The following is an 8,574-nucleotide window of genomic DNA, read 5'->3' as shown; positions in this document are numbered from 1 at the left end:
GTGTGGCCAGCTCAGCCCACCAGGGGGCGGGGCTGGCTGGCATGTGGTGCTGGGGGATTGAACCGCGGTCCCTGATGCTTTGCCAAGCTTGTTCCAAGTAGGTGCCTTAGACCACTGAGCCATCTCTCCAGCCCCAACATAATTATTTCAATGTAGTTGCTATATTCTAAGTTAAGCAAATTATAAGCGTATTAAGCAGTGGGAAGTTCCTGTGCTAGCAAAGAGACCTTATTGGGCTGATTTGCTTCTACCTGGACTGTCTACCGGCAGCTCCTTCTGTCCATATCAGCAGTTCTTTGTACCAGTCCTCCCTCCCCTTTCCTGGGAGAATTCCTGTCTGATCTGTGAATCTCCTTTCAAGCCCGTTCACTAAAATCCACTCATTATTCTTTATTTCTTTTATTCAGTCACTAAATGATGCACGTTCTTCAGTTTTATCTTTACCTTCTTGTGTTTCTGTTTTAAATGCTTTTCTTGAAAACTATAAAAAATCCCAGACTATGAAAAATCATGTTTTTATTCTGAAATCTTTTTTAGCAAAGATTTTTTAAATAATAAAGCAAGTAATTTGAAAATATAAATATTCAAAATTTCATTGTCTCATTATAGTCACTTTCTTATACAAAAAATATCAGTGGCATGTTCTAAGATGAGCCATTGGGGCCAGGGAGATGGCTCAGTGGAATAAGCACTTCCCTGGCAAGCGCAAGGGCCTGAGTTCAATCTCCAGTTCCACAAATAAATAAATAAATAAATAAAAAGATGAGCCACGAATATAACATTTTTCTTCCTAATCATTTGAGGGGAATTTATTATTATAAAAGAAAATCTTTTATTTCTAACTATATGTTAAGTATTTACTGGCCCTAGTACAATTTGTAGAAAGTCAAGTTAATGGTTAATGATAATTTCCCTGTCTGGAGAGATGCGGTAAGAAGCAAGTTATGGTACAAGGCCAACTCTGTTCTAATTATTCTTTGAGCAGTGTTAACTGGAGTGCTTTGGGGCTGGGGTTATAGCTCAGCAGCATAAGTACCTGCCTGGCAAGCTCAAAGTCCTGAGTTTGATCACTGGTACCTCCCTCCCCAAAGAAAACAAAGTTGGGAAGTTTAAATATTCAACAGAACTATACCATTTTAAATGGTCCTATTAAATCATGCTCACATCATTGCAAGATTGCCTTTGACTCTGCATAACAAAATAAGCTATATTACATTAGTTACATATAAGAAATATTCTGATGTTTTTAAGAATGCTTTCACTTATATTATTACTGTCCAAATAATGTCAACCAGTGAATGTACAAGCCAGTCATTAATTTATTTATTCATTTATTTATTATTTACTTATGTTTTTGAGATATAGGGAATTAAACTCAGGACCTTGTATTTGCTAGGCAAGCTCTTAATCTGCTGAGCTATCTTCCCAGCTCTATAAATTTAAATTTAACACAAAAAAGTAAAATCTGTCTGTATTAAGTTTGAAAAATAAGTGTAAAATATATGATTACAAATACTTTGTGCAATAGAACAGTGATGAAGAGAATTAGACTGATAGCAAAACATATCTTCAAGAAAATTTGCTTTATGTCAGTATATTAGAGCAGTCTTCTTGTTAAAATTATAATTTTCTTATGCATGGCATGTAGTTCCACATATAACATTTTAAGGTTAAAAGAATATAAATCACCAGTTGAAATAAATTCTAATAATTAAAATACACTTTAATCCAAATAATGACTGGCATATTATTGTGCCCAGAGTTGAAAATTTACAGTTTTTTTTAATTCAAAACTTAAAATCATACTAGTAAGTCTATTTTTTAATTCTGTTATATAAAGGATATTATTCATAAAACTGGATATTTTCTAGTGCCACAAGCACAATTCTGTTCGATAGTTTATTTTTTCTGTCTGATAAAAATAATATTTGTTGAATATTTTGCAAATTTATAGATGTAAATGCTAAATAAAGTATTTCCTCAGAGAATTTTTCCTAAAAATGAATATATTTTAAACTCTCACCCATAGCCTGTTGTGTATCTTAAACCTTGACTGCAAGAGAAATGTCTACGTAGACTGCAACACTGCGCTGAACGCTGAAGCAACAAGCCCTGCAGACAGAAAATCTTCAGGTTGTTTTTGTATGTTTACAGCACTTACGAGAAAGTTTCTCCTACTGTACTAATCAATCTCAAGTACGTAGCTATTTGACTGTTAGAAGTGGATTAAAATTGGGAGGACAGGGTCAGGGTGCTCCTTACGACCTAAGGCGGCACTGACTCTCCTAGCGGTAGCTGCGTTTGTGCGTGTCCCCACCTCACTGGAATGGGGTATCCATTTCTTCACTTCCCCTACAACGGAGCTCTTCAGACAATAAACTGTACTCGTGCACACATGCCCTCTTCTCCATGCCAGTTTAATGTTACTCGTTCGCTTTTTCCCTCCCCAATGATTTCATTGGGTGCTGTTGTTTGTTACATACGTCTCGCCGTAGGAACGTGAGCGACGCAGCCGCGTGGAGTCTTCTGGGGCCGCTGCTAGGCAACCGCGGGGCGGGGTGGGGCGGGGCGGCGCGGAGCCTTCTGGGGCCGCTGCTAGGCAACCGCGAGGCGGGGCGGGGCGCGCGGAGCCTTCTGGGGCCGCTGCTAGGCAACAGCGGGGAGGGGTGGAGCAGTGCTGCGCGGTGGCTGCTGGTCGAGGCGCAGGCGGGCCCCCGCGGGGCGAGGTGCAGGGCGGACGGCGCGACGGGCCTCGGCAGAGCCGCCCCACCAGCCGCGGCAGGTGCTGTCTCTGAGACTGAAGCCGAGTGTGAGAAAACGACAGTGCACTTGTTGCCTTTCCATACCATGTCCTAACGGTCAGATGCTTCCCACTTGTGCGCCAAGATGGAACACTCCGACTCTCCCGATACGGGAAACGGCGATCCCTGTGCGGCGCGGCGCAGATGCCAGATGGACAGGCTGGGTCGAGAGGAAGCCTTCCATCACTTCGTGACTAACTTGAGTGAAGAAGATTATAGACTTATGAGGGATTTCGATTTGCTAGGAACGCCAGGAGAAAGCACCGAGGAAGAGCTGCTGAGAAGACTACAGCAGATTAAAGATGGTCCGCTGCCGCGCAGACCCGGTGCCGACCGGGGCGCAGACCCCGCCGCGGAGGCCTCTGGAGCCGACTCTGTGCTCGACTGGCTGAGCTCTGTCGGGCAGGCTGGAGAGGCGGCGGGAAGGCGGAGGGGAAGCCAGGCGTGGAGGGCCGTGAGCCTGACCAATACAACCAGCGGTGATTTCAGATTAAATTTAGAGATAAATGTTAACCTTAATGGAAACCAAAACCCCGAGGATGAAAATGAGCCATCTTTAAGACGTTCTGATGGAGAAATTAGAGAGCGCAACAGCCAAGGGCAAGTGGAAAATCTATTATCTGAATCAACCTCTGCAAGACGCTGTAGGTCGGAAGGAAATTCAACTGACAGGTTAACGGAAGACCCACCCAGTAGAGGTCGGAGGAGGGCAAGAAGGAGGAGCCCCGACCATCGGAGAACCAGAGCCAGAGCTCAGAGTACGTCACCTCTGCATCCGGAGAGTGAAATTCCACGAAGATCCCATCGCAGTATCTCAACTCGAGCTTTTGAGCAACCTTTAGTAGACGAGATCGAGGGAGGTTCTGGGACCTGGCACCATGTGACATGGAGGCAACACACAACTGGGCCTGAGCTGTTAAGTACAGGTCTTTTTGCAGCTTCTGGAACAAGAAATGCTTCTCAGGGAGCAGGTTCTGCAGACGCAGCCAGCAGTGGTGAATCTACAGAACTAGGAGAGGGACCACCAACCATAGTCCTTGATCTTCAAGTCCGAAGAGTTCGTCCTGGAGAATATCAGCCCAGAGACAGCATAGCTAGCAGAACTCGTTCTAGGTCTCAGACGCCAAATAGAATCGTTGCTTACAACAGCGAACGAGGAGGTTATAGGCGTGTATTTTCACGTTCTGAGCGGGCAGGAGTGAGAACCTATTTGAGTACCACCAGGATTCCTATTCGTAGAATCTTAAATACTGGTGTAAGTGAGACTACATCTGTTACAATTCAAACCATGTTAAGGCAGATAATGACAGGTGTGGAGGAGTCAAGTTACTATATATACAGTAATAGCGAGTCAGAACCTAGTGGCTCAGTCCCAAGTGGAACTACGGAAAGGGTAGAGTCCCAGAATGGTAGAGGGAGTTCTGGTGCTGGTAACAGTTCTGGTTCCAGTTTGAGTTCTAGTCCTAGTTCCAGCTCCAGTGGTGAAAGTTCACAAATTATCTCAGAGTTGTTTGAAGGCAGTAATGAAGGAAGCTCAGCATTAGGCCCCAGGCAAGAGGGTCAATATAGGGTTCCAATTATCATTGAGGAAGGTGGGTCTTCACCATTCCTAAGGCTTGCTCAGGTTTTCCTGTTAAATGAGGATGATGTTGACCAACCCAGAGGACTCACCAAAGAACAGATTGACAACTTGGCAATGAGAAGTTTTGGTGAAAACGATGTAGTAAAAACCTGTAGTGTTTGCATTACAGAATATACAGAAGGCAACAAACTTCGCAAACTACCTTGCTCCCATGAGTATCATGTCCACTGCATCGATCGCTGGTTATCTGAGAATTCTACCTGTCCTGTTTGTCGAAGAGCAGTCTTAACTTCTGGTAACACAGAAAGTGTTGTGTAATGAACATCTGAACTCTCAGCTACGTGGTTGTGGAGATGGTCAAGCACTTGCTTTATGTCCACTTTCTGAAGGATGCTTCACTGTAAAGTAACAACCTGAACTGAGTCTCATTTCTGTTTCAAAATAAAAAATATTTAAAAAAAACATTTAGAATCTAAAAATCTGATTGCAATAGCAGTTTAATTAGTAGCATCTGTTACCTATAATGGGGCACATGTAATTTTCAGTTTCTCTTTTGTTATCTTAAAAGATCTGCCTTAGCAAAGGCTCCTGCTTGTTTCATCTTGATCCTTAATTTGCCGGTGCCACAGGAGGGGTTATACAAATTCCCAGTTAAGACAAAGTTATAATGTGTGTTTCGTAACTGATTTATTTGGGCTATGCCATTCCGTTATCAGGTAACCCAGATTCAGCCAGATGTTGAATATTTATTCACCTCTCAGACTCCGTGATACTGGACTTGTCAGTGTAAATGACACTAAAGATAGAATCTTCTAAGTGTATAGCTGTCTCCTAAGCCCGTTACTGTGGCACTCTATAATGTGAGCTTATAATTTGAGATATTTGTCTTATAGAAATATTAAAAAGCTTATGTTTGTGAAGGAAGAATGATTTGGCTTCCCTCTAGCACTGTGTCCAGTGTCATGGCCAAATATGTGCTGACCTTTGATGGTAGGATATGAGGAACTTGTCACACAGTGGTGTGTGGAGAACTAAAAATCAGGACTCTAATGATAGATTTTTCAGTTAGATTGATGAGATAATTGATAAAGAACACCAATTTGTATCTTTTTTAATTTTTTAAAAATTTCTTGTGATCTGTACATGTGATAAAGTGAGGGCCTCACTATAGATTTTAAAGCAAAAGAAAACAACAATCCAAAGTAAAAATGTATAAATACAATATATATTTTCAAACAACAATGGGAGATTTACAAAATACTCCTATTTCCATTGTCTCTATTTTACAACTTTCATATGCTCTTAAAATATAACATGAAAGATGCAAAAATCTAGGTAGTGGCAGCTTAAAAAAATCTCAAGCTTCTTCTGTATCATGTCTTATGTAGACAACCTAAGGAAACCTCATGCCTCTTGAGAGGCATAATAATCTTTTAATTCTTCTTGTTTTGAAATTTGTATTTCTACTCTTTTTTTTCTTTCTTTTCAGATCCTTTCAGATTTTTTGAGCTCCTTGTAGGATCCAAGGCAACCATTTCCACATTTTTCAGTTCTGGCAAGGTTTGCCTCGGCTGTGTCTATCACACGCTTCAAACAAGTACTCTATTATCTATTCATAGACTTGGGTGACAATGTATTTACTTCAGTCTAGACAGAGTTGTTACTCAGTTTTGACATATTGTGTTTCTTCTCCACAGCGTATTCAAAGTAAAATCTGATTTGAAGGCAGAATGAATGGCAGATATTAAACAATCTTCAGCTCTATCATACTTAAACATATAAACCTTAACCAAAATGCATTTGAATTATTGTTTATGGAGAAAATACAAAACACTTAGAGACATGATTTTATGTTAGGCCATATTTATGTGATCTCCAAATAACCCACTTAAAAGAGTTCTTTGTAAATAGTGGCAGGCAAGTCATTTCATGATCAGGCTATTACATCAACGTGGCAGGATTTCTTCTGAATGTAGACTGTTGATACCCTTGAGTCTCGTTTCCAGCTGGCAGTATTGGACAACCTATTGAATTTTTCAGTCCTTTATCACTTCAACAATGCAATCTATTGATCATTTCACATTTTAAAAATCTTTCTTGTGCTAGAGATCAAAATGCCATACATATAAACAAATTTTCTCAATCTTTCATTCCATACTGTTCTTTGTTCTTCATTCAGGCCAATAAACTGTACCTCATTGTTATTACAATAGCATTGTACATTTAGAGCAAAATATCATTTTTCTCTCAGAGAAAAAGAAAGTGAACTATTGTTGACATTTAGTTTGATAGACATGCAATATGCCAGACTGCAGGCATTCTCTAATCAATGTTAGATAAAATTCACCTAAAAAAATAAATTGATTATTTCACATGCTAATTGTACTTCATGTAAGGTTTCTTACCTGAAATATTTAGGATCAGAAGTGTTTACAAAAATTTTGGATGTTGCAATTTTTGCATAGTCATTAAGTGATTAAATACCACCATTCCACTTGAAATGCTGGGAACTTTATGAGAAATACATACAATCATGAAAATATTTCCCTCAGTTATAATTTCAAAATAGTTCTGAAAAGACAACAGGTTAAGAAAAACAGCACTTAACTATCGATTATGCATTGTAATGTAGAATTCTATACTTGATTTCCTTGTTTTGATTCTTTCTCTCTTGTTTTGAAAAGAAAATTCCACAAATCTTATTCTTTAGTATGAATTTCTGAGTATCATAATATATTTTACTATATTGTCTCTCCCCCAAATAAGGAGATAAATTATCAATAAGTTCTGAGGGGAAGAGGTATTAAATATTGTGGTTAGCTTAAATTTGGTGTAGATTATGATTAATTGACTTCTGAATGTCATTACTAATCTATTTTATAATTCAAGTATCAGTTGCCATCTTTGTCAGTAGAAATTCAAATAAATGCCCATATTTGACAAAGTTACCATAATGGCATCACCCATTCCGTCAGCCTGCTTGCTCTTCTTCCTGTTTCTTTCTTCTGAAAGTACATTGCAGAAGTTGACCTGAATTTTTATGATACTTGCTCTTCTATTTCCAAATATAGTCATTGTCTTATACTCAGAGAAGCAATGACAAATGAGTTCTTATTCCTTACAACCTTTCAGTGCTGAAAATGGGAGACTAAATGCTTTAATACCTTATAATAAAATAGTAACATCAGTTTAGTCCATTTTACATCATTCTGTAGAAAGTAACACCTATGATACTTATTTTTAATTATTGAGTATTTTAAATTTAAGTAGTTTTTGTAAAACTAAAATAATAATATCCTTACCAATGCAGTAATTAAAATGTAGTTCTTTCTCCTTTCTAGATTATGTATATGTCTCATGAAAAACCACCATATTAGGTGTTCTGTTCATTTACATTATTATAAATTATTCATTATTCTTGGGAAAAATCAGATATGCTTTTTCCAGAAATTAATTAGAAACAGTAGCACAAAGCCACACACATCTCCTTTTTAAATTGCAAATGGGAGATTTTTTCCTCTGTGGGGAAAAAACCCTACTATTTTATGACTCCCAACATATTGTAGATATTTGATATATTCTTGGGCAATTGAATTTAAATGGAATTAGCTATTTCCACATTTGCTTTATATATGGTGTTTTTTAGTCATAAATCTATAATAGAAGTTTAGTAGAGATATGTCATCTATATAGTGAGAAAATAATGTTTGAAATGTCATTATTGTCAGAAAATAGGTCCAGCGTTGTAGGAATAATCATTTCTTTGTTATCCCGTGGTATGGACAGTGTGGATTTTGGAATGATCCAATTATTTTCCTAATTTTGACTTTCTTCTAAAAATCCCCATCAAAATTATAGTCTCTGGAAAATTCTCCCTGCTTCTCTCACAAGAGTAACTAGAAATATGAGTGTTTAGAAATGTGTTTCTAAATATTTTTAGTGAAAGAGAATCAGAGAATTTCACTATCAACTTGCTAAGAGAACACAGTACACATTCTAATACTTTATATGTTAAATTATTTCTAAGGAAGTTAACACTGCAATTAAATGCTCAAATGATGCCAAAACACTTCAGTCATAAAAGTAAATATTGTTCCTCTCTACAATCATTTGTTCAATGCATAAACCCATGAAGCAAAAAAATGACAATATTTTAAGGTTTTTGTGGTGATTATTTGCCAAATAATAAAG

General features: G+C 38.3%; 1 pseudogene; it reads left to right on the top strand.

Annotated features, from left to right (window-relative positions):
• The first annotated feature begins 2,760 nt into the window (after positions 1–2,760).
• On the top strand, positions 2,761–4,757 carry LOC101576699 (annotated as a pseudogene).
• Positions 4,758–8,574: the final 3,817 nt, after the last annotated feature.

Source organism: Octodon degus, unplaced genomic scaffold (assembly GCF_000260255.1).
Source record: "Octodon degus isolate 3935 unplaced genomic scaffold, OctDeg1.0 scaffold00013, whole genome shotgun sequence".
NCBI classification, from domain to species: Eukaryota; Metazoa; Chordata; class Mammalia; order Rodentia; family Octodontidae; genus Octodon; species Octodon degus.
The sequence above is the reverse complement of the archived record's forward strand: the minus strand, read 5'-3'. Positions and strand labels throughout refer to the sequence as shown.